This window comes from Crocodylus porosus, unplaced genomic scaffold (assembly GCF_001723895.1).
Source record: "Crocodylus porosus isolate Cpor-Errol unplaced genomic scaffold, CroPor_comp1, whole genome shotgun sequence".
NCBI classification, from domain to species: domain Eukaryota; kingdom Metazoa; phylum Chordata; order Crocodylia; family Crocodylidae; genus Crocodylus; species Crocodylus porosus.
This window is the reverse complement of record NW_017728951.1, coordinates 32,136,452-32,162,101: the sequence shown is the minus strand read 5'-3', so window position 1 is coordinate 32,162,101 and position 25,650 is coordinate 32,136,452.

Genomic DNA, 25,650 nt, shown 5'->3' with positions numbered 1-25,650 from the left:
TGCCCTTTGGGCAGGGGGCTGGACTCGATGATCTCCCGAGGTCCCTTCCAGCCCTAATGTCTATGAAATCTATGAAAAATGTCTATGAAACTGGCACTTCAGCACTTTTGATAGTTATAGATACTTAAGGCACCTATACACATGAAGCAAGGCTGCTCTGATGTGCTATAATTACAGTGCATTGGAGCAGACTCGATTAATCAGATCTGCTGGAGTGTGGTACTTACTAGGCTCCAGCAGACTCAGCATCACACATATCAGCATCCCTGCACTGAAAAATGGCAGCTGGGGGCAGCTTGTTCAATGAGCTTTAGTTAAAGTGCCTTCACTGCATTTTTCTGTGCAGGGACAGTGATACATGTGACACCCCAGATGCTTTAGTTAGAGTGGCTTTTAGAGCCACACTAATTAAAGTGTTCTCCCACCCCATCCCAGAGCATGTTCACAAATGTCCTTAATAAAGAAGTGTTTTAAAGGCAATTTTCCTAGTATTGTAACGGGTAATTTCTCTCTGGCTGCCTTTTCAATGACAGTGTCTGGAGGGAGCAACTTAGAAACAGCATAGAAGCCTCTGTTTGCAGGAATGCTGTGCCTTTTTTAAGCTTGTTCTGTCTCAGGAACTGCATGATAAAGGTACCGTAGCAAACAGGCTCAGCCAGCCTTGCTTTAGTCAGTAATTGAACTTGCCTGCTCCTTTTTGTTATTAGAAAGGATTGGGTAGGATTTAGCTTAGCTTGCATTAGTTTAGCATCACTTAGTACTATTCAATTCATTTCTTTCAGTTCATATTTGCTCTTATTTTTTTTGCAAAATTTGAAAAAAGAAAGCTGTGTTTTCCCTGCCAGTGTGATTCATCACTGTGCAGGGCGGCACACAGATTGCACACACACAAAATATAGAAGAAGAAAAATCAGATATTCATAGGAGAAGAAGACAGATAGACAGAGACCACACAATTGTTACATAGCTCTTAACACTTCTTGTTACTGAAGCAAACAATCAAAGAAGAGTCCAGTGTACACACACAACAGAGGGAATAAAACACACAACACAAAAGGAGTGACACACACACAGAGATCTTTTGCAGCACAGGAAAGATTAATATGAAGTGGGCTGGAAAGGCCAGTACCCAGTCTTCTGGCAGGGGAGGGAGAGGGGGAGGGGGAGAGCTAGAGCTGCAAGCCCCCACCCCTCCCAAACACAGATGCATTCTCTTCCCAAGCAGCCATGACATTGGTGCTGCCAGTGGAAGCAAGGTGGGAGCAGTGTCTGCACCTGACGTCCCTGCACCTGCATCACCTCCCCTCAGTCCAGAAGTAGGCACCAGCAGTGGAATCACTGCCTCCTCCACCCCAGTGTCATCTCTCAGCGTGAGCCTCCCACTGTCAGAGGAGGAGCTGGAACCAGGGATGCTGAGCATGGTGGCTAAAGCAATTCTGGGGACTGAGGGGGAATCAGAATTTGTGCTCCACACCCCTCAAATTTCTCCTAGACCCAGGTCTCCTCTGGAAAGCAGCACCTTGGAGGAGGCTGAGGTTGTGGAGGCAAGTGGCTCAGCTGAGGCACCTCCTCCTGCTGTTGTGCCTCAGCCTGCTGAGGTGTGGGATAAGGCAGGATCCTCAGCCTCAACCCAGAAGCGAGTCAGTAGCATAGTATGGGAGAATTTTGAGCTGGAAGATGATCTCAGGTTTATCATCTGCCAGCACTGCCAAAGGCACATGAGCCGTGACAAGGATGTGAGACACTTTTCCACCACGGCGAAGCTAATGCATCTGAGGAAGCACCACCCCTTTGCCCTTCTTCCTGCTCAGACTGGCACCAGTGCAAGCATGCCGAAAGGGAAGTATCCTGCTCGCTCCAAAGCCTCCTTCCCCCCAAAACAGAGGCAGGCCACCCTGGACCAGTGGGGGAAAGGTGGACAGAAAAGGGGGCATATTCCCAAGGCAAAAGAGATCACCCACAGCACTGGGGAGATGCTTGCTCTGGATAGCCAGCCCTTCTCCCTAATTGAGTGGCCAGGGTTCAGGTGGTTCATAGCACTTCTAGCCCCATCTTACAAAGTGCCCACATGCACCACTTTTAGCAGGCAGTGGTGCCCTCCTTGTATGAGGCATGCAGGGAGTACTTGAGGGAGGAGCTGCATGAGGCAGGGCACTTCACCTCCAACATCTGGAGCAGCTGGGATGGTGATCAAGCCTACCTCTCCCTCACAGGGCACTGATGCAATCAGTCAGGCCATTGGTGGGTTCTACTGCAAGCTGAGGTGCTGGATGAGTCCCACATGGCAAGGGAGATCATGAGGGCCATGAACCACATGGTGCAGGGGTGGCTCATTGGGCAGGCTGAGTTCACCCATGGTCACTGACAATAGGGCCAATATGGTGAAGGGTGTCCGTGATGCCAACTTTGTTGGCATCTGCTGTATGGCACATAGGCCGCACCTCATAGTCAGGGATGCCTTGGAGGGGGACAGGGCTGCTGGTGATGGCCCCACCACCACTACTACTACAAGCCAGCTGATTTTGAAATGCAGGAAGGTGGTGGGCTACTTCCACTGCAGCATCAAGGGGGGCAAGATGCTGTGGGACAAACAGTCAGAGCTGAGCATCCCACAGCACAAAATCATGCACGATGTGGAGACTCAGTGGAACTCCACATACCTGTTGCTCGAAAGGCTGGTAGAGCAACAGAAGGCCATCCATGAGATGGCCTTGCTTGGGGAGATTGGGATCAGTGTCCCCCTTAACAGAGCTGAATGGGGTACCATCTCCCAGATCTTGGTGGTCCTCAAACCCTTCCTCAAAAACCACTGAGACCCTTAGTGATAGTGATGCCCTCCTCAGCCATGTGATCCCCCTACTGAGGGAACTCGAGAACCAAATGGAGAAATTCCAGGGGATTAATGTTCCTGGCTGGGGCAGGCTGGTGTTACCAGATGTGCAGGCACTGGTGAGGTGGCTGAAGGAGGTCATCAGAAGATGGCTGAATCCCTTGTGGTGCAGTATGGTCCACATGATGGTGGGCATCTGTGACCGAAGGGTGAAGGGGAACATGTGCACTGGCAGCATCAAAACCCTTGATCACTGGACACAGGTGCTGGTCATGAAAGTCAGGGAGGCTAAAGTGCAGAGGCGAGGGGATGTGGAAGAGGGGGATCCACTTTCCTGTGCCAGCACTCCCAGGACCAGCACTAACATCAGCACCAGCCAGTCTCCTCCACACCAGCCACTGCCAATCTGAGCCATGGGCATGGCTTCAATGCTGGGGTCCAAATGCACCAGACCCCAGCCTTGGGCAGGTAGCCACCAAGGCCCCAGTGCTACTTATTTCACTGAGGATGTGGAAACACTGGACTGCAACCCCTTGGCCTACTGGGCAAGCCACAGCCAGATGTGGCAGGATCTGGCTGTGGTTACCCAGCAACACCAACCAGTGTTTCAAGTGAGAGGGTGTTCAGCATTGCTGGGGGATGTTGTCACACCCTACCGCACCTGCTTGGATCCTGCTTTGGTGGAGCAGCTGGTGTTCCTAAAGGTGAACCTCCCACTGCTGGGGTTCCCCAAGCTCCAACTGCAGATGGACCGAGTGCCACCCTCCTCACTTCATCTGCACCAGTTTCCTTTTCTGACTTTTTAAAAAGCTGAGTAATGCCCTGCTCTCAGCTGGAGGAGGCACTAACTGTATCACCAACCAGCAGGGGAAGAACATGCCCCTGCTAGCTCATTCCCCTGCCAGCTCATTCCCCTGCCAGGATGAACTTGGAAGTATGGGATTGGGGCTACAGGGAAGGAGGAGGCCCCAGGTCCTGAGTATGACCACTAAAACTGCACCCTGCCAGGGTAGGGAGGCCTGGTGGGACTGCTGGCAGTGTGGCTGCCCCATAAATGGCAGGACCAATGATCCCCTGATGAAAGGCAGGTAGGAGATGCCATAATCTCCAGCTAATGCATGCACACACAAAGTCTTGGCTGGGGAATGCCCAGACCTGTCATATCTTTGACAGGCCTGATGCTTACTGGTTGCAGTACAGTTGTGAGGCTTCCAGTGAGCTCAGCTTAGCTGCCCAGGATGACAGATTTTGCATAGAAAACCCCTTTGTCAGGTTGAGAAAGTAGCTGCATTTGGTCCTGGATGGAAGGCATAGTAAAGAAGCCAGAGGCTGGCCTGGCCCACAATGCAGGCAAGAAAGCCAATCAGTGAAAATGGAAATGGAGGCATCAGGGGGCGAGGGACAGGCAAAAGTGCAGAGTTGCCTGGGGTCAGATGTCCGGCAGGTCGCAGTGTGCCAGAACTCCACTGTGTATATTGAGTCCATGAGTTTCTGTACCTACTACCTAGGATGCTCATGAAGTGCAGTTCATAAACTCAGCTCTGAAAAGTGGTTTGCATTGTAATTTGTTCCCTCTCTGGATTAGGCCTGAGAGACTGGAGGCAGTTTTTAGTGAGGAATGTGCCCCAGCAGGTAGTTGGGTTCTGTTGTCTTTGATAGATTCTGGTGTGCAGTTTGTGGGGGTACTGGAGATAGTTTGCAGGTCTTGTGTTTTGAGCTGTAGGAAGTTGGCTTCAGTTTTGGTGACGAGGTTAGATGCTTGTTTGAATGTACAAACCACTTTGTTCAGAGCTGGGCCTATGAACTGCACTTCATCAGTCTCCTAGGTATTAGGTACAGAAACTCATCTTTAAAGGCAAGTTCCATTGCTTAGTCTGTCAGAAGGTGACATTCTTGGAAAGTATTAGTAAAGAAGTGTTAGTGTAACAGGCAGCCCTCTTGGTACACTCTCTTCTAGGCATTGATAACAGAAGTCCTTTCTTGCCTCACGCCCCAGCTTGTGCATTTCTTTTTCCTTTTAAGTATTGGCAGAGACCTAGCACACTCATTGCATGGGTGTGGCGAGGCTCGGAGAAGCCTGAAAGCTCAAGTGGCTTTCTATGGGAGAAACCTACAAACTATTAGGACTGTCCAAAGCTTTGGGTGCTGATTCAATTCGGAGGAGATGACGCCCAATTCCGTGGCTGAATCTCCGAATCCAAATCAAATCAGGAAATCAATGAAAAGGTCCAAATTAATTCAGAGCTCTCTGAATCAAATTCAAAAAAGATTCAGAGAGCTTTGGTGATTCAAACAGTCCCTGCTCACTGCAGAGGGGAGCTGGACCCAGACTCCATGATATTAAGTAGGGAGCTGGGGGGGGCTAGAGCAGGGCCCCATCCCCTGCTTGTTCCCCCAGCCCCCCCTCAACACCTGACAATTCTCCCAGCACCCTCCCATAGCTGCCCCACCAGCCCCAACTTCCAGCTCTAAACCTGCCCCCCCGCCCAGGCTCACCAGCTGCTACAGCAGCCTCAGGGCTTCTGGGGGCTCATGACAAAGCCCCCGTGCAGCATAGGGCAGTGGGGGGCAGCAGGAATTGCCCCCATGCCTGGCAGGAGCTGGTTAGTCTGGGCTTTATGGGTTTTTTAATGGCTGGGAGATAGGGTGGGTAGGGCAGCCATGGGGGGCGCTGGGAGAGCAGGTGGGAATTCGGGCCTTGTGGCAGAACCCCCCACACAGTGTGGGACAATGAGGGGCAGCAGGGATCACCACAGACATGGGGAGCTGGGGTTACCTCACACCACAACTGGGGTATAAGGGTCTCAAGGGGACTCTCACTCACCTTCCTGGGCAGCAGGTCATGGTACTACTACTGGTGTTATATTCAACCCAAACTCTGCCTCCCCACATTGGAGGATTTACTAGGGTCAGGACTCAGGTCTCTCTCTGGTTAAGCCCCCTCTCCCTTCACAGGGCTCCACACAATGCACCCCCCACCCCACAGTAGGGGCTCCACACTGCTCATAATGCCCCCTTTACACAGGGTCTCAGGGCTTCCCTCCACAGATGGCCATAGCTATGCCTGGCCCCCCAACTCTTCTCCTCAGGGTCTCAGACCCCCACAGGGCTCAGGCAGCCTTGGCCATACCTGGCCTCCAACTCACCTCCTTGGGGCTTACACCCCCACAACTACCTCTCATGTACACAAGCCACCTGAAGGTGAGGGCTAGAGGTTAAGGTGCCCCAACCCACCTTTCACCAGGGTGATCACTGGCCTGGCATTTCCTGGGGGCTACCGCATCACAGGGAGCCCCACCAGGCCACCCACTCCTGGTAGGGTGTAGTTTCAGGTCAAACCCAGGACCAGGAGCCTCCTACCATTCCCTACAGCTCCTCCCTTACCTCCAGATGAAACCATATTATTACCTGTCCTCCAGCAGCTGAACTGCCTTGTGTATATAGGCAGCCCTGAACCTAAAATGGCTACCCTCATTAGGCACCTGGCAGCTGCCAGCTCCAGGGCCTTAAAGTGGCAGGCACACATAGTGCCCTGCCATAATGGGTATAGACCATTTTTTGTGCTGAACTTCTGTTCTGTTACAGGTACAGACTGGTGTCCAATCTCTTACACTGGTAAAAGTGTAATGTCAGTACCTGGCCTTGAGCTAAGCATTGGGCTTAAATTTAACCCTTCCAAAGTAAAGTTGAAAGAATAGACAGTATAGCAAAGTATTACTGCATAAGCAATAACCCATGTATCTCAATCAGTTTAGCTATAAATACAGTATTTTTACTGTACTTTACCAAGTTCTCCTGGTAAACAAAGTGCATTTCATCCCATCTCTCAAAAAGAAAAAAACACTTGAGAAGAAATATTTTTGGCATTTCTGCTAACAATAGTGCAGCTGTAAATGACCAACCAGGATCTAAAATACAACAGTAATGCTAATGCAGTGCTGTGAGTCAGCTGCCAGATGTCTCACCATAATTTCACACTCTCTGAAATTCAGTATCCTTGGCATATCACTTGCCTTATATCAAGGGGTACTGGCATCTGGTCCTTCTGCTTCCCTTTGATCTAGTTTTAGCTCAGTGAGTATATGTTTTTATGAAGAATGTTTTCATGTTTGGGTTCTCCAGTCACTTTAATGACTGGTCTACTTAGGTTGGTGGTCTTGGCAAGCCTTTTCTGTTTAAAAAGTATTTTGTGTGTGTTATCTCCAAGACTATTTCCTCACAGGTTTGTTTTTTTTTTTTCTGAGCAGCTCTTCTCCCTGGAGTCTGCAAGTAAAGTAGATGCTTCAATTTTAAGTGTGACTATCAATTTATAAAGTACTGAGGGAGTGGTTCAAAAATCTGAAAACTGAAGAGGTTTCCACTGAATCATTTCTCATAGATAGCAATGTTGATCTTGAACTGAGAACCTTACACTTGGATATTTATAATGTTCCTAATACTCATCTGAATGATGCATTTTAATATGTAGCTTCTTGGGCTTATAGATATCTAAAGTGTTTAAGGCAAACATTTGCAATACCTTGGCTGAGATTTTTCCATTTCTCTGTTCCTCTAGTGCTCTAGATAAAAAAAAATATTTAAAAGAACACCTTATGCAGGGCCTAATTTCTGTTCCTCCCTATCCTTTCTTCCTCTTTTAGCCTGTCTAACAATTTTTGAGTTAAAAATATACAAATTAAAATTTATTTTGGTATTTAGGTTAGCACAGTCTTCTGGGATTAACCTTTATGGGTGCCTGTAGATATGCCAAGATACTTTTCCAGTGTACTGGAATTACAGCGCATTGGAACAAATGCAATTAATTGAGTCTGCTGGAGCATGCTAAGTAGCGTGCTCATGTAATCAATGTTCCCACACTTCAAAATGGCATTTGGGCCACTTTAACTAAAGCTTGTTGAATGAGGAAGTTCAGGATGTTGAGTACATAAGATGCTGTGGGCACTTTAATTAGAGTGGCTCTCAAAGCACATGTAAAGATGCCCTATTTTATTAGACACAAAGGCTGCATCTATATGTGCACTTAACTGAAGAGTGACTTTATTAGCTGCAGAGTAAAGCATCACTATCTACACACGTGACACTATTAGGTTCCAGTAAATAATTAATGCCACCATAAGGTACTACAGTCGGGGGCATTACTATCTTACAGTGGGGTAAACTACGATTAAACACGTGTGTAGATGCTGACTGCAAGCGTAAATTGTACCCAGTCAGTCCAGCCAACAGGGGGTAAGATTCCTGCCTGCTACCTAGCCACGTGGCTCCACACTTTCAGCACCATTGTACCTCAGCCAGCCCCTCTGCCACTACCAGGGCTGACACCCCATGCCCCTGGCCCTGGGGTAAAATGCTCCGTCCCAGCTCAAATTGTTGCTGTCCTGAGTGCATATGTAGACACTGCCCCAGGAGAAGTTTACTCTGGCTCAAACTACTCCAGAGTTTATTGCTTCAAATCAATTGCATGTGTAGATGCACCCAGACAGAAATATTTCAAATGAAGTTATGGTGCCAATTTGCTTCTGGGTCCAAGATTCCTTGAAGGTGTCAGTGGCACAGTAGTTGGAGTTTCTTCTAGATAGTTCTCCTTTTTTCCTCTTCACTACTAACTTAACAAGTGCTGAAAGGCTTTTAAAAAACTTAGGCTGAAGTTATTCTAGAGAGGAACTGATTGTACCTGATTTCTGGGTCCACTGACTAGAGTTTGCAGTGGTCAGTGTGGAACCATGAAAGGCTCTACATTGACTGCTGTGTGTGATCTTGGGTAAGTCACCTCACCTTCCCATAGCTCAGTTTCTTAATCACTTAAATGGAGGTAATAATTGGATACAGTGTAAAGTGTTTTGAGGTCTACAGATGAAAACCACTTAAAAAAAAAAAACAAAGTATGGTAAAGAGTTCCTTCCATCTGTGATAATATTCATCTTTTATCCTATGGCAGTACTCCACTAAAGTTCAAATTTATGGCCTCACTTCACAATACCTCACTGAATTCCCATCCAACAGCTCCTCTCCCTTTGATCCCTCTTATCACTAAGTTAGAGAACCCTCTCTCTCATGAAAGCATGCCCTCACTTCTTTCAAAGTCACCGAATCACTTTGTTTTAAGTTTATCCTTGAAGTTTTCATTTTGCCTCTCCAGTTTAAGACTGGTTTTCTGCAAAAAATTCTGTTATAGTAGTATGTGAAGAGCAGTGCTACACAAAATTAAATTGTACTTTATCATTATGTCACATATAGGGGTTCCAGGGTGGCCCTCAGGCTTCATTCATTTATTATTATTAAGGATTCTGGCTAAAAGCCATGCTCCCAAAAACATAGACATAAAACCATAATAATCGGGGTGGCCCTGAAATGCCCTGGAAGCTCCATGACTGTGCCCACTCCACCCCTAGGGCGCCTACCTATCTTTCCTGTCATGCCTGGATGGAAAGATAATGATAAGAGTGCAGGAGGCTTCCCCAATCTTACTACAATGACCACCCAGATTATGGTCATAGACTTGTGGGCCAATTACATGGCTCCCCTAATCCATGCCCCATTCCCCACATATGGCATCCTTATAGATGTTCAACAAATTGCTGATACAGCCCCCCCACTGGGCCTTCCTACCCCTTGGCTTCCTTTAGTCCCACTACAGGCCTCAGACCCCTCAGTCTCTTTCTCGGCCTCACTCAGGTTGCCAGACCCCTCAGTCTCTTCTGGCCCCTCTCTGGGCCCTCAGACCCCTCGGTCTCATCTAACCAGTCACTGGGCAACTAGGCACTTTGTATCTCTCTTGGCCCCTCTCTGGGCTGTTAGCCCCCTTCTTTTTCCTGGACCCTGTTAGCTTTTCACTTTCCCAGTCACTCTCCAGGTCCTCACACCTACTCGCATGATCAGGGGCAGCAGGGTGGGTCCCACAAGGGGAAGCTGTGGGACCTGAACCTATTCAGCCTCCACAAGAGAAGGCTGAGGGGGGAATCTAGTGGCCTGTTACAAACTAGTCAGAGGGGACTAGCAAGCATTGGGGGAGTCCCTGTTCCCCTGAGCACTACCAGGAGTGGCTAGAAATAACGGTCACAAACTGGCAGAGGGTAAATTCAGACTAGACATCAGGAGGCACTACTTCACTGTCAGGGCGGCTAGGATCTGGAACCAACTTCCAAGCAAAGTGGTGCTGGCTCCTACCCTGGGGGTCTGTAAGACAAGGCTAGACAATCACCTTGCTGTGGTTGTTTGACCCCAGTACTCTTTCTTGCCATGGCAGGGGTCGGACTTGATGTTCTGCTCAGGTCCCTTCCGACCCTACCAACTATGAAACTATGAAACATCCATCTGGCTCCTCACTGGGCCACTGGACCCACATGGTCCCTGGTTTTCCTTGGGCCCTCTCAGGGCCTGTGGACCCACAAGGTCCTGGTCTCTCCAAGTGCTTTTGGGGTGTGATCCTCTAGCTTTCCCCCTCCCCAGGGTAACCCACAGGGCAGTGGGAGCTGAGTCTTTCTAGCGCCCCATCCTCACTGTAACAGGGGGCCTCCTTGGGGCCAATCTTCATGGCCTGCCCATCTGTTCTTGGGCCAACTGCCCACCTTCTCGCCTGCCATGCCTTGATCTTAATTAATAGTTTGATGTAATTAAATGGGAGGCTGCCCATTCTCTGCCCCGCTGCAAGGGGGCACTATCTGCAGCTCCATTCCTCCCCTACACCACAGTCCAAGCTCGCAGATGACCTCATGATGTTCTCACATGCCAGTCCCACATGACGGGCCCCCAGAATCCCACTGTAGGACCCCACCTGGGTTCCTCCCTTCAGGTGGACTCTGCCACTGTCATACTGGGGCATATATCTCCCTTCCACCGGTTCCCCATCTGGTGTGATCCCCTCACTGGGACCTTCGGCTCCTCTAGCCCCGGCCCACTCCCAGGCCAGTCAAGACCCGAGCCCCTGTCTCTAAGGTGTCCCTCTCAGTGGGCCTCTCATCTGCCACGTCTTGCTGGAATTTTTGTTTGTTTTGAGTGGGAGACTGCCTATTATTCTGGGTAAGTAGGGGTCTCATATATTATGGCTTGACCCCTGTTTCCTCAGGTTCAAACGGGGAGACCTAGCCAATTAAACAGGGTTGGACTCCAAGGCTCTAGCTTTTCCTGCTCCTTTATGGAACGCAGCACTCTCTGGCTCAGCGGCATAGAAGCCAGACCCACAACCAGTAGGCCCTTGGTTCAAGATCTTGCTGTGACCTGAACCCACCTCTGTTGGCTTGAACAAACAAAAAAAAAGACAACTATCCTGGCCCCCTTAAAATAGTCCTTCAAATACCGGGGTTTATGTCACCCAAAAGCTGCACCTTTACTGGTACCAGCATCTGCCCCAAAAAACTGTGTGCTCACTGGTGCTGGGGTACCCACTCTGTAGAGGGTCCCAAAAATGAGAACTTCTCTGTCCCTTAATAGTCTCTCCCAAACCACTGGTGTTATTCAATAATCACAAAAAAAAAATTATTAGTAATAACTGTACATGCTTAGTCAATGCAGTGGGTCAGCTTACATGAATTTTCTTACAGTCTCAGCTCTGCACCTCTGGCTACTGTCTTGGTTGTGGATGCAGTGGTTCTCTCACAGGGGCTTCTGTAGCTTCCCCCTTCCTACTGAGGACCACAGTGCCAAGCTTCTTCCTGGACCTCTCAGGGGGACTGCTTCGCCTTTGGCTGCCAACCCCTCCCTGCTGTTCCACCCAGGATTTTTGTAGTCCTCCCTCCTCCGGTCAACTGATAGCCATCCCAGTTCAGCCTTCCACACCAGCCATTCATGCCCAGAAGGTTCTGGCCTTATAGGGGTACACCTTCTTCCTTGTGACAGGGTTAGGGTTCCCTGTCACAGCCTCCTTGCCCTTCTGACCCTCCTGGTCCTGGCCCCCGCCTGGGCCAGTCAGGGGAAACTTTGACAGGCCTTGTGGTATGACCCTTATTCATTTCCTGGGGTCCCCCTCTCTGGGCTCTTCTTCACAGACATGGGGAGCTGGGGTACCTCACACCATGACTGGTGCCTCAGGGTCTCACAGGGGACTCTCACTCCCCCACTGGGCAGCAGGTGGTGGTGCTACTACGGATGTTATATTTGACCCAAACTCTGCCTCCCAACAGTGGAGGACTTATCGGGGTCAGGACTCAGCTCTTGGTCTCTCTGGCTGAGCCCCCATTCTCCCCACGCTGCCCCCCTCACACTGGGGGCTTCCCACACTGTTCTTCATACCCGCTTTACTTGGGGTCTCGGGGCTTCCCTCCTCTGGGGGAGGACTCAGGTGGCTGCAGCAGTGTCTGGCCCCAACTCTCCCCCTCGGGGTTTCAAACCCCCGCAGGGCTCGAGCAGCCTTGGTCATACCTGGCCTCCAATTCCCCACTCTCCTTCTCAGGCTTACACCCCCACAACTATCTCCAATGGAACACGACCCACCCAAAGGTGAGGGCTAGGGGTTAAGGCGCCCTGACCCGCCTTTCACCGGGGTGATCACTGGCCTGGAATTTCCTGGTGGCTACCGTGCCACTGGGAGCCCCACCAGGCCACCCACTCCCGGCAGGGTGTAGTTTTAGGTCATACCCAGGACCCAGAGCCTCGTACCATCTCTTACAGCTCCTCCCTTACCTCCAGATGAAACTCAGCAGCCCTCAGGCCAGGCAATGTTGTTGCCTGGCCTCTAGCACCCAAATTGCCTTGTTTATATGGGCAGCCCTGAACCTAAAATGGCTGCCCTCATTAGGCACCTAGCAGCTGCCAGCTCCAGGGCCTTAAAGTGGCAGGCTCACACAGTGCCCTGCCACACTCACTTTTGCTTGGAGTGGTCTATTTGTGGCATTTCAGGGAGGCTGCCTGCCAGAGGCAGCCCCACCACCCTAACCAGCTCCAGTAGGGAGCAGTTTTAGTTCTTACCCAGGGCTGGTCTTCAAAACTTTCTGGTCTTACACATCCCTCTCTGGTCTCTGTATCCTACACACCTCCTGGGCTGCTGAGTGCTGGACTCCCTGTCCCTAAATCCATCCTTCTTTTAAATCCTCTGTCTCTGGCTCCCAGCTCACCCTCAGACCTCTACCATCCCTTGTCATCCCAGGCTGCATGTTCCCTGATCCTTCCATTTCAGCTGTGGCCCCACAAAGACCTTTTTGTCTCTCCTAGGCCCTGGCCCCACCTCCAAGCCAGTCAAGACTCCAGGCTCCCGGTTCTGGCATTCTCTTGCGGTGGTCTATTTCAGTCTTTGGCCCTTCCTGAACCCTGACCTCAGCATAGGCCAGTCAAGGTTCCTAGGGTCAGTCCTCCAACTACCAACTCTCTTCTCTCTGTGGGTCTGCTCTCTCAGGCCCCTCCATAAATTGCTTACTCTCCTTGGGCTCACCCAGTGCACTACATAGGTCTTCTTTACTACAGTCCCTTCCTTCTCTGGGCTCATCTGGGCCTCTCAATCAACTCTTAGTCTAACTTCCCTAGCTCACATGGTCTCTCATTAGGTCCCTGTGTACTTGGCTCCTCTTTCCTTGGACTCGGCTGGCCTCTCATCAGGGCCCAGGCATTCAGTCTTAGGGCTCACCTTACTCCTCATTAGGCATCCAGACTCTCAACCCCTCTCCTAGGGGTTACTTGATCTCTCTCTAGGCCTCTGTGCACTTGGCCCCTCTCTTCTTGGGCTTATCTGTCCTCTCCACAGGGCCCCTTAACAGGACCACAGACTTCTGGCTCCTCTCCCAGGGCTATGGACCCCACACTGGGTCCCCAGGAACCTCCTGCATCCCCTTAGTTTGTACTCAATCAAACTTCTGGATGTCATTCTCCTTGCTGACATTCAGGAATGGCAGCCTTCCTGCTGGGTGATGTTCCTAAACCAAGTCCCAAGATGTTACTGCCAGCTCTGATCTCAGGGTCTGGGCTTATACCTAGTCTATGCTCAGCCCTCCTCCAATCAGGAGACTCCCTTCATTCAGGTGCCTCCTTTTGATCTAGCCTAGCAACATCTGCCAGCCCCCTGGGTGAGCTGATGCAGCAATTAGCTCTGATCCTTAAGTGCCAGTGGCTCAACAGGCTGCCTGACCTCTTAAAGTGGTATCAAGTGCCCTGTCACACATTACCACTGGTTTTGGCCATATTGTGCTGAGATATCTTTCTCTATGTAATAATATCGTATAAGGTGATTTATTTTTATAGAACATCTGTCATGTTAAATATCACAAAATATTCTGAGAAGGATGCTTAAGAGGGTTTTCTACTAATCCAAAGACCGTGGGTGTGTCTACATTAATGTGCCATAGTTACTGTGCATTATGTTTAGTACTTCTATAACCAAGTACTAAATGAATGTGCAGTAACTGGTGCTACAGCACTTACTAAATTTTGGCAAGTTGTTGAGAGCCACCCCTTGACAGGTGCCCCACCCCCTGGTTGCCATCTGGTGACTGGAAGTCCTACCCCATAACCCCTGACTTTTGCCACCTGAAGTCCCTCCCCTTACCCCTGGAAATACTCCTTTCAGTAGAGGTTTTACCATCTCAGAACCAGAAAAATGCCAAATTATATTTTAAAAAGCAAACATCTACAGCATTTATTAATTTTATTTCAAAAATATATTTGTCTTGATTTACATGTGTTTATGTAGTGTACACAGAGGTGATTTTACAATAGCTTAAAATGACATCTTACTCTTGCATATTGTATATTGCACATGCACACACACATGCATGCACACACACACACATGTACCAGCATGGCCTTGTGTTCCCCAGTCCAGTGATGCAGCTGGGAGCCACTTGGTGCTGGAGCAGGGAGGGGCAGGAAGAGAGTGAAATGGTGGGGGGAGTGGGTGGGGCTGGGATACTCAGTTATGCCGAGGGCTCCCTCTGGGTCCTACTGCCCCTGGCTCCTGTCAGTTTTGACAGGCAGCCAGGAGCAAATAAATAATAATTTACTAATTTTTTTAGGGGCCCCATGAGCTAGATAAAATGGCCTGGTGGGCCAGATCCATCCCATGGGCTGAATTTTGCCTGCCCCTGCACTAACTTCACAGTAGCCTAATACTACTGCTCCTTATATATAGATATAGATATATATAGATATATATAATGGACAATACTGGAGTAAAAGAAAAGGCAAATCAGTGACATTTTGAGATTACCAAAGATACCCATATATTTTCTTGTAAACTAATTATATTGTAAGGTAGATTCTCAAACTGTGGATTGCGACCCTCCAAGGGATCATGAGCAATTTAAAAGGAGGATGCAAACTTCCCAGTGGGTATACACAGCAGCATGGGGAAGAGGTACATGGCGGTGGCACAGAGTGGTGGATGGCAGTGGCAGCTGCCACATGCAAGCTCCCTGAACTTGTAATAGCAGCAAAGTAAAGAAGAACTCTGAGAAAATTCAAATCAGTGTAAGTTTGGAAGACAAAAGGTAGAGATAGGGAGTGGGGGGGAGGGGAAATGGGGGGAAAGTGTGCTGGAATGCAAGTGGTCAGCTTAAGGCAGGTTACCTGGTGTGTCAGGTAGGTTGTAATGTGTCATAAATCCAATGTCTATATTAAGTCCACGATTTTTTTTATCCAGCAGATTTATGAAGTGAAGTTCATAGGCTCATCTACGAAAGGTGTTTTTTAACTTCCCTTTGAGGATCTTACACCGGCATCTCCAGAAATAAAATATATCTCATGCAGTGCACTAAATGCCCTGATGGAAAATATATATGAAAAACCAAACAACAAATGCGTACCAGAATGAACACACACTGAAAATTCATCAAAGATAAAAATATCCAATTACCTGTGGGTGCCCACTTCTCACATGACAATCACTCTCTCTGATCTCTCAGTTCTAATCCTCAAAGGGAACTTACAAAATACTTTTGTAGACAAGTCTATGAACTTCACTTCATAAATCTACTGGATACAAAATATCATGGACTTAATATAGACGTTGGATTTATGAAACTTTACAACCTGCTTGACATCTGACACACAAGGTAACCTGCCTCAAGCTTACCACTTCTTCACACTTTTTCCTCCTCCCCCCCCCCCGCCTTCCCTCTTATCTCTATCCTTTGTCTTCCAAACTTCCACTCATTTGAAATTTCACAGGTTTCTTGTTTACTTTAGCTTCTTTTTTACTTTGGAGAACTCATAACAGCAGCAAAGTTTCCCAACGCCTGAAAAAGGGTGTTTGTGCCTGAAAGCTTACAAAGAACTTTTTCCCAACTATTTAGTTGGTCTAATGAAAGATATCACATTACCCAAACAACTTTGCCTGTCAGAGACTGTTTTTGCATTTCCAATGCATTTCCACTTTAAATTCCTTCTTAGATATAATTAACATAGCAAAATCAATTTTATTAGGTTAATATTGCAATGATTAATTATTGTGAACAGTGAATATATTTCCTTTAAATGCTGATATGGTTGTTTTAGTAAAGCTTTATTAGATGTTTTCTATATATTGCAACCACTCCAAATATTCCAGGTACAATGTTCCATTTGCTCTCTGATGCCGTTATTGATAATATCATTTTGAAAATTGAGTATACAGCTGGTCCAATGAAATAGATCATCTAAAACATGTCTGCTCCTTCATAGCTACAACACTAGTCTGACCCTACTGTAGAATGTAAACCCCCCCACCCAAAATAATCATGAAAATATTAGAGCAGTTTTAAAAAACCCCAAAAGCAAACCTGCTACAACAGAGATTCCACATTGTATTAAACTACATAGGGCATGTCCACACATGCAGCAGCTCAAATAGAAGCAGTACAAATTTGAGCCAGGGCTTTTTGCCTCAGCACACATGCCCAGACATGCACTTTGGTGTGGGGCAAATTGTGCCACATGGGGCAAAATAACTTTGCCAGGCTTCTCCTGGATCTGCAGCCAGGGGGAGCTAGAGCCCAAGGCCAGCACCTGTGTTGGCCCCAGCAGTATAAAAAGATGCCCTGTTCTGGCCCCATCAGTACAAAAAACTGCCCTGTCAGGTAGCTCATGGCTACTCACTCTCAGGAGCTTCTGGGGTCCATCCAATTGGTACCTGGGGACACTACTTCTTGTGCCAGCTGAACTGCTGAAGCAGCCCTGAGAGTTCCCTGCATCCTGGGATCGCACCCCTGCACCCTGGGATGCTTGTGCACCCCCTGAAAGTGCTGGTGCACCCCCTGCCAGGCCATGCTCTCTGTTTAGCCAGCAGGCAGCGGGGCAGGTGGGAGCATCAGTGCCTCCCCTGCAAGCACTGGCCAGGGAACAGGGCTGCCAGCAAAAATGGCTGTACCACTTCTGGAAGTGGCTGTGGGACTTCTGGAAGTGGTGTGGCTGCTTTTACAGTGAGTGAGATTGGCTGTGGGGAGACACCCCTCCCTCCTACCAGTCAGCAGACTCAGCTGCCAGGGGATCCCCCAGCTGCTGACTAGTATCAGGGGGGCACAATACCCCCCTGATTCAAGAGGCACCAGACACCCATGCCTGCACCCTTTACCCACTGCAGAAGTCTGGCAGTGGGGGCTGCTGTCTGGCTGTGACCTGCTGAGCACCTGCAGACCCAGATAGGAACTGCATAGCCAGTAGACCCATCTGTCCCTCTGGGCCAGCTGCCAGTGGGTTGTGGCTGCAGAGTTGGCCTTTGTGCGGCACTACTGCCATGTGTGCCCTCTGCTGGGCCATCTGGGCAACTATTGCCCTGATGTTCCCAGTGTGGTAGCCTGCTTTAAACTGTCAAAGCATGTCCTCCTGGCCCCAATTATCCAGGAGATCAGCTATCTCCAGCTGGGTCCAAGGCACCAGCTCTGAGCAAGCTCCTCTTTCTGGGTCCCGCCACTTGCCTCCCTACCAGGAATTCTGTGGGTCCCTATTTGAAAACTGAAAAATACCCTGAATTCCATGTGCCTCCACAATTAAAACAAAAGACCACTAGAGAGAGAGAGACAGAGACTGAGACAGACAGTGATCAGTTGGGCAATGTTTTGTTGCTATATCTACAGTGTTAAAGCAATTTGGAAGCCTAACAGTGCTTTATCTTCATAATAAAATGAATTCTAAATACTTATGTTTTGCTGTTTGCTTTTGGCTTTCTTACCATAGAGCAGTTAGAGCTCCTTGTGACCCCTTCACTAACCAGGATGTGGGTACAGCTGTCCCTGCAACCACAGCTCCTGCCAGCAGGTCTCATCCTGTCTGGCAGCTGGGTACTCAGGGGGCATGCTAGGGGAATGGGGGTTTACAGAAGGGTGGTGGGAAGGGGGAGTGAGAGTATGTGGGTGGCTGTAGAGGGATGTGGGGTGCTGCTCAGGAGGGATGGGTCCCTTGCCCCCTGTGGGGCACCCCCTCCCTGCACAGCTCATGGACTACCCCTCACAGGGGTTACAGCCCCCCCACAGGGGTTTCAGCCCCCCCAGGTTCCACAGCCCCCCAACAGGGTCTGCAGGCCATCACAGGGGCTACAGCCCTTCCATAGGGGTTACAGCCCCCCTACAGGGGCCACAGCCCCCCATAGGGGTTACAGCCCTCTCACTGGGGTTACAGCCCCCTACAGGGGCAACAGTCCCACACTGGGGTTACAGCCCCCTAACAGGGGTTACAGACCCCCGCCAAAAGGGGCCACATTGCCCCTGCAGGGGCTACCACCCCTCTGCAGGGTCCGCATGTGCCACCCCCACTTTCTCCCCCAGCCCCCTGAATTGCTGCCACACCTGTCCCCATCCCCTCCAGCTCCTGCAGCCCTCACAATGGCTGCCCCACCCAGCCCCAGCCTCCCAGCACTTAAAAAAAAAGTCTCGTACTCATTGGCAGTAGCAGGAGCTGTGGGGGCTCTGGTCAACAGGGCATCATGCAGCTCCAGCTGTGGCTGCTGTGGCTGTCACCTGGGTGCCATGCTGCCAGGGGGGCTCTGCTACAAGGCCCCAGTGACCCCAATAGCAGCTGCTACTACCATTGAGTGCTTTTTTTTGTTTAATTGCTGGGATGGTGGGGCCAGGTGTGGCAGGGATTGGGGGAGCTCGGGGGGCATGCATGGGATTAGGCCGGGTGGGGCAGCCACTGGGGGGACTCGGGGCACAGGTGAGGGCTGGGGCTGGGCAGGGTAGCCATTGGGGGCTGGGGGAGGGGGCAGGGCTGGCAGGGTTCCCCCCCCATTGGGGGACATTTTTTCATTCCCACATATACCCACATGTGCGCTCGTCTAGATGTGCCCATACAGGGGGTGTCTACACTTGCATTAAGACATTTTTCCTAATGTGCATTAAATTTAGTACCTCCAGTGTGAAGTACTAAACAAATGTGCATTAAGCTGCCTTAATGCTCAGTAATGAATGCGTATGATTTTTAAGTGATGCTTAATGCACAGTAGCCCATTTTACTGTGCATTAGCATAATTGCCCATTTTTTTACATGACTCAGTATAATAGGCTACTGTGCATTAAAGCACACACGTAGATGCACCTAGAGTAAGCCCATCTAATCTTGAGTCTGGCTGACCTACATCCATATGGGCCATATGGACCCTAGCAGGTGGAAAGTGACTTCTGCATTCTGTAATTACATAAAGTGTGGGTGCAGTCCCCATAATAAATTAGAACAACCTTAGGCACCCTATAATTTGACATTTGGCTGCAAGGATATCCTAGGGAACATTACAACAGCGGATAGCTATTGGAATGCATTCAATATCTTCCTTGGTGGCCCCCAATATACTTGTATATTTAGTCCCTATGTTCCTGTCTCCTTGATATATCCTATTCATTTGATTTCATTATACTGGAGAATCTCCAACTGGCCACTTTTGCCAGCCTTTGAAATTGCTTTACATGACTGAAACAGTGCAAATGAAACTTTTAGAGATGAAAATCTGTCCCTAAAACCCTAGTGCATGGCTGATAACCTGAAAATATGGCAAGGATTTAAGGCAAACTAATATAATTTCAACAAAGTTTGTACCTTCCTTAAGCAGGACAATACTGAACATCATTGTACTTCATTCCAAAATTATTTTGATGTTTTATATTATTTTTTTAATCTGATGTTACATTTAGTAAGGAAATATCTCAAACTCTTTTGAAAGAGTAATGGAATTTGGGCTAAGGAATCAGAAAACAAATGTATTTGGGTTATAACATCGCAGGAAGTAGGCCTACAGAAAGCAATTAAAAAAGGAACACATGATCTGCTTTGTTAAGAACCATTCTTTTCTGCTTTTAAAATTGTATACATTCATTTTTAACAGGAGGATCCCAGTTCCCAAGAAAAGGAAGAGAACTGACTTTGAAAATATCATTTCAGGTAGTCTGTTCAGTCATGAATAAAGCTCATGCTGAAACTACAGCTACATTTTTAAAAGAAAAAATGTCATTTTTTAAAGCTTATTGGATAGGATAGGACAACATTATCACAGCTTTCAGTATTCCAGTTACAGAGCAAAAGCTGACCAAGTGTGAAGCACCTGACACTAGCTACTGGTGAAGGATACCAGATTATATTGCCTAAATGGACCATTGGTCTGTCCTAATCCTTAAGTTCTTATTTGTTTTGTAATTCATCTTAGACACATGCACACTTATGATTTATAGGGTATTGATTTTAAACATGCTTGGTATTGGACTCTGACATCTTTTAATGCATTTTCAATGTATGTTTGCCCTCATTAGAAAGCTAATATTAGAACATAAAAATTAGAAAATGCAGTGTGATTGCTGAAGCACAAATACAGTCTGATTGCTGTTTAGAATTAGAAACATCCTATTTAGAAGCACTCTTCCTACATATTTCAGGGGGAATAGGGTGTGTAAAAAAATTGAAGATGCAAAGTCCTAAGCTTTTCTATTTTTAAACCAAAGTTTTATCGAGAAGCACTTCTTAACATTGCAGTTTTATCCAGCTCCAAGTATTGTGTGGAATGTTTACTTGAATAAGGTGACTTGTCTGTGGCATCAGCTGTATAACTTAGATGAAACAATCATGAAAGGCAACCACAGAAGTAGGTTTTCAAAAGCAATATTAGAATTAAATTGGCTACTTTTCTTTCCTAATATGGCTTGAAAGTTGGAGCCAGTAATATTTTTTCCACTCTGAATTTTATTGTCCTATTGTTGGCAATCTCATGCACAAAATTGTGTGAAGCATACTAGCAGATGTAGAAATGTGTTTGCATAACTATCAGACAAAGGGGGAAACAAAACCAAATATGTTGCTCACAAGCTGGCTGCTTTCTTGGTTGATGAAGGAGAGCTTGAACAAAATACAAAAGTTGCAGTTCATGGGGATGGAAACTGAATAGAACACATTTGGATGCAGAGGTGAACTGATACATCAGTCTATATCAGCACCGATAAAAGGAAAATTGACATTATTGGCAATTGGCTTTTTTTGACTGATGTGGCCAATAATGTGCTGATAAATGCCGCATGCATGTGTGCAGCTGCAGCATGCACAGGACCAGGTTTGCAGCCCAGTGTCTTGGAGACCAGCATCTGGCTGCTAATTCTATGGGGAGGAAAAGGCATGGGGGAAGGAAGGGGCGTGGGGGAGACAGATTGAGGCCCCTGCAGTAAGGAAGGGAGTAGGGTTGGGGCAGGGGCAGGTGTTGCACAGCCAGGGCATGGCAGAGTGTAGGAAAGAGCCGTGGCTCATCCAAGGGGTGCAGGGGGGTGGCTCCTGCTGCTGCGCACACCCCTGGGGAGGCATGGGGGCATATTCCCACACAGATCTGTGCATGGGGTGAGGGCGGGCTGCTGCTGTGCGCTCAGGGTTGGGGCTGCATGGACAATAGTGGCATTGTGAGGAGGACTACAGGGGACTACATCAAATGTTGGGGTGCCTGTAGCCCCCCATAGACTCTCCTCCCAGCGCTGCCACCACCTGCCCTGAGTGCAGCCCACCAGCCCCACTGCTAGGAAGAGACTGGCGACAGCCCTTGGCCTCAAGCTTGCAATGGCAGCCCACCCTTACCCTGCACACAGATCCAAGGTGCACATGCCCCCCATGCATCCTCTGGGGGTGCATGCAGCAGTGGGAGCAACCCCCATCTCTCCACCCCCTCCCAGAATCCCTAGACAAGCACTGGCTCCATCCTCTGCCCCACCCCACCCCACCCCAGCTGGGCAGTGCCTGCCCCACCCCCAGCCCCACTCCCTCCCTCACTGTGGGGGCCTTGATCTGCCTCCCTCTATGCCCCTTCCCTCCCTCCACACCCACCCCTTCCCCCAAACAGACATACCACCCAGATGCTGCTCTCCAAGCTTCCAGGCTGCATATTGGTGATTGGTACTGGCTGATATGGCTGGTCAGCTGTCAGTATTAGCTCAAAAAAATTGGTGCACCCTTAGACTTTTCACTTTATAATGTATCCTCAAGCCTATGCAAGTTCTTGTACCATACAAAGGAGATCAGATAAGCTGATCAGATGGAATGAATGGTTAGGCTAATGTCAACTGAGGAGATGTGTGTGCAGTTACAAACCACTTTAGCCTAGCCAGGTTAGATTAATCTGTAAAGTTTGAATCAATTCAGGTTCAGGCTTTTTGAATGTCTGTCCCTAGCCAAAATGCTTTGAAAGCAGAATAGTGAAAGCCCTGGGCATGAGGGCTCATCTATTTGTTTACCCAGTGTAGAGATGCTTTTGTTAAAGTGATGGCTTGCCTTTATATTCTAGTTTATACTGGTGGATCAGACATGGCAAAAATGGGTGAAGAGGAGGCCATAGGAGTGCCCAAGGAGCACAGAAGGTTTTTGAACCCTTCCAGGGGCCAGACACAAGACAGACAAGTGGAAGCCAAGAGGGAAAAATCCCAGACCAGGAGAGGTAATCTAGAGGTTGCCTAAGGCCAGGAGGGCCAGGGCCAGGGCCACAGCCAGACCCTGAGGAAGATGACCAAGGGCCAGGGGCCTCAGAGCACAAGAAGGGTGAGAAGCAGGAGGCAGGAGCCCAAGATGGGTGAGAGCAGGAGACTAGTCTTGGGGCCCAGAAGTTGGGGTGGACCTTGAACTAGGGGGCCCAGTTAGAGAAAAGGGGCCAAAGCCAGAAAAGGCTAAGCACCTACAAAGAGCTTGAGGCCTGATGGGCTAAGCATTGATTTGGGGTGAACTGTTCTGTTGAAAAGATAACTGGTAATATCTGTGAGGCACGGACATGGCTATATGGGCAAATAGAGGCCATGAATGTGACCCTTAAGACACATGGTATCTTAGGAAACCTATAGGGCTAGGAGGGCCACAACAGGTTAAACAAGGGCAAATTAGCAATGGACTGGACTCCCTCTGGGCCTCAGGGCAGCTTCCCAACTTTTTGTTTATAACAACATCAAGGCGTGGTAGGAAAGTGGTAGGGAAGGGCACCTGAAATGTCAGAATAGCCAGGAGTTGTGTGTCCACCAGAGGACACTACTGTGCCACTGGACACAGGTCCTGTCACAGATGGGCAAATCTGCCTTCCACTACTACTGTCCTCAGGCAAGCTTGCTTTTCCATACAAATGTTGCCTCTCGCCCCAGCCTGGAGAAGGGCAGGAGTGTCTGGGAAAATGGTGGCAACAGGTGGGTCTTCCCTTCCTCAGCCCAGAGGTTTCAGTAGAAAGGTGGAGGGCAGGTACCACTGAGCAAAAAGGGAAAGTGAGGTTTTGGGAAATGGAAGAAGATTCTTACCTAATAAAGGGACTTAAAAAGAAAAGTCCCCACAGCATAGTCTGTCTGTCCCAGTGAGGGGTCGTTTTGGGGTGGGGGAGGGGGCAGCCACTCCTGCAGTGCTAGTTGCTGCTCCTGCACCCTGCTTTTTTATAATCCTGGATCTGTCAATATATATAATGAATACAAAATAGATTACACGAAACAGTGTGGTTACCTCTTGCAAAATATTATGTTGGAACATAAGACCAAGTGGGTTTTTCAACAGTATTATTTTATTATAAAATTCTTTTGTTTTCTGTTCTTGGGTGAAACAATCTGATATAGATTTGAGTTCAGGGATTACATGTCAAGCTTTCATTCCCTCTAAATATTCCAAATTCAATGACATTTTAATTTTAAAAAATCAAATTGGTGGGGGACAGTATAGATTTCAGCTCTTTTCACTTCACTACAAAAATTCTTTCCCTTCCATCCTCATTTAGGAGTATTTTGGTGTTTTTCGTTCCTCAATATAAGGAGTTTTCATCTGTTCATGTGACAAATACAGTTCTGTCAGCAAATCTAAAACCTTTACAATGATATTATATAATCTTCAAAATATTTAATTTTCTTCCAAAATAAAAGTTGATTTCTACTGATATAATGGCTTTCCTGCCTACAATAGTGTGCAGTAAATGAACATAATTTTTATAACTATCAGAACATTTGTGGGCAGTTTCATTCAAGAAAAATATTTAAATAAAGGCATCATAATCTGGAACTCAGAAAAATCAGGAATCAGAAAAACATTAATGTATTATCAATGTATTAATTTATATAATTATTTAGCTTCCATGTATTTCTTTTAAAATAATAGCATTAGAGTTTTAGTTAAACTTTTTATTTTCTCTGCCCTGGAGCCAGGCAGTGGCTGTCAGATAAGAGCCATTAGTCCCACAGAGATGAAATAAGTGTGAAATAGTTCACTGAAAATCACAAAATATGTCAAAGAAACAATTAACATTTTCAGGCATTGCACAGAATTTCCCATTGGAAGTGCCATTTGTTAGAGAAGGTTGCTTGTTAGGGGAGAATAATTATCTTTACAAGGTAAATAAACATTTTTCCAACTGGTAGTCTAAACTAAGAATTTTACTTTTGAAAGGGAAAATTTTCCTTCAAATTATCTAGCAGTACAAACTTTCATCTCTTCAGTAGCTAATCCTTGAAGAATGTCAGTGAATTCAACAAAATTGACCTAAGCAGTTTTTCTTGCTAAAACAAGAACTCAATATAGTCACACTACTTGAGCCTTTTGTATTTGAAGTAATATTAAAGTATTTCAAAAAAAAGATGCATTTTTGCCAAATAACTACTCCATGAACTGAAAGGCGAGAGCTTTTCTACTGGAATACTGTAGCCTCCTATAGATACCTTCTAAAAGAATATATACTGCACCCCCCATGAAGAAAAATATTGTTTACACTCCTTGGGTAATTTGGCATGTTAGAGCATTCACATGACAAGATGCATTTTTCAGCATGACTATTTTAAGGTTTACATTTCAAGAGAGATGGCCTAATGTGATTCATAGTTCTGTATCTGACAGCAGAATTAAGCCTGTTTTAAGAAAGGCTTGACACTAAACAGCATTCACTGAGCTTAGGGGCTCTGTTAAGGCAATTTGATAAATTATGTGCTTTTTAAATTATTATTATAATTATTACTTTCACCACCTGTAATGAATTTTCAGATATCAACTGTAATAAAAGTTTTACATCTCTAGACTGCTCTGCATTGAACAGTTATAGTGTGATATATGGCAAGGGTGTATGTGTTTGTGGGTAGGGGAGGGGCATATGTATAACTTTGCTTACATTGCCTTCTTAGCACTTGGTAACCTGAAATAGTTTTAGTTCTATAACGTAGCAATAATGGCTGTCCACACATTTTCCTGTTCTCTTGCAGTATTAGTGGGAAAAGTTAAAGTTGACTGTCAGTGTAAGACCAACAACTCTGGCTGAAATTAAACCCTAAACATGCTTGAAATATCCACTGTGCTAGCAGTAGAACTGGCCTACTTTGTTCACAGTAGGGCAGAACTCTGTACAATACTTCCCCACAGCAGCACAAAAGTTGAATATGAGCATTTCATAGATTTCATAGACATTAGGGCTGGAAGGGACCTCAGAAGATCAAGTCCAGCCCCCCGCCCAAAGGGCAGGAAGTCAGCTGGGG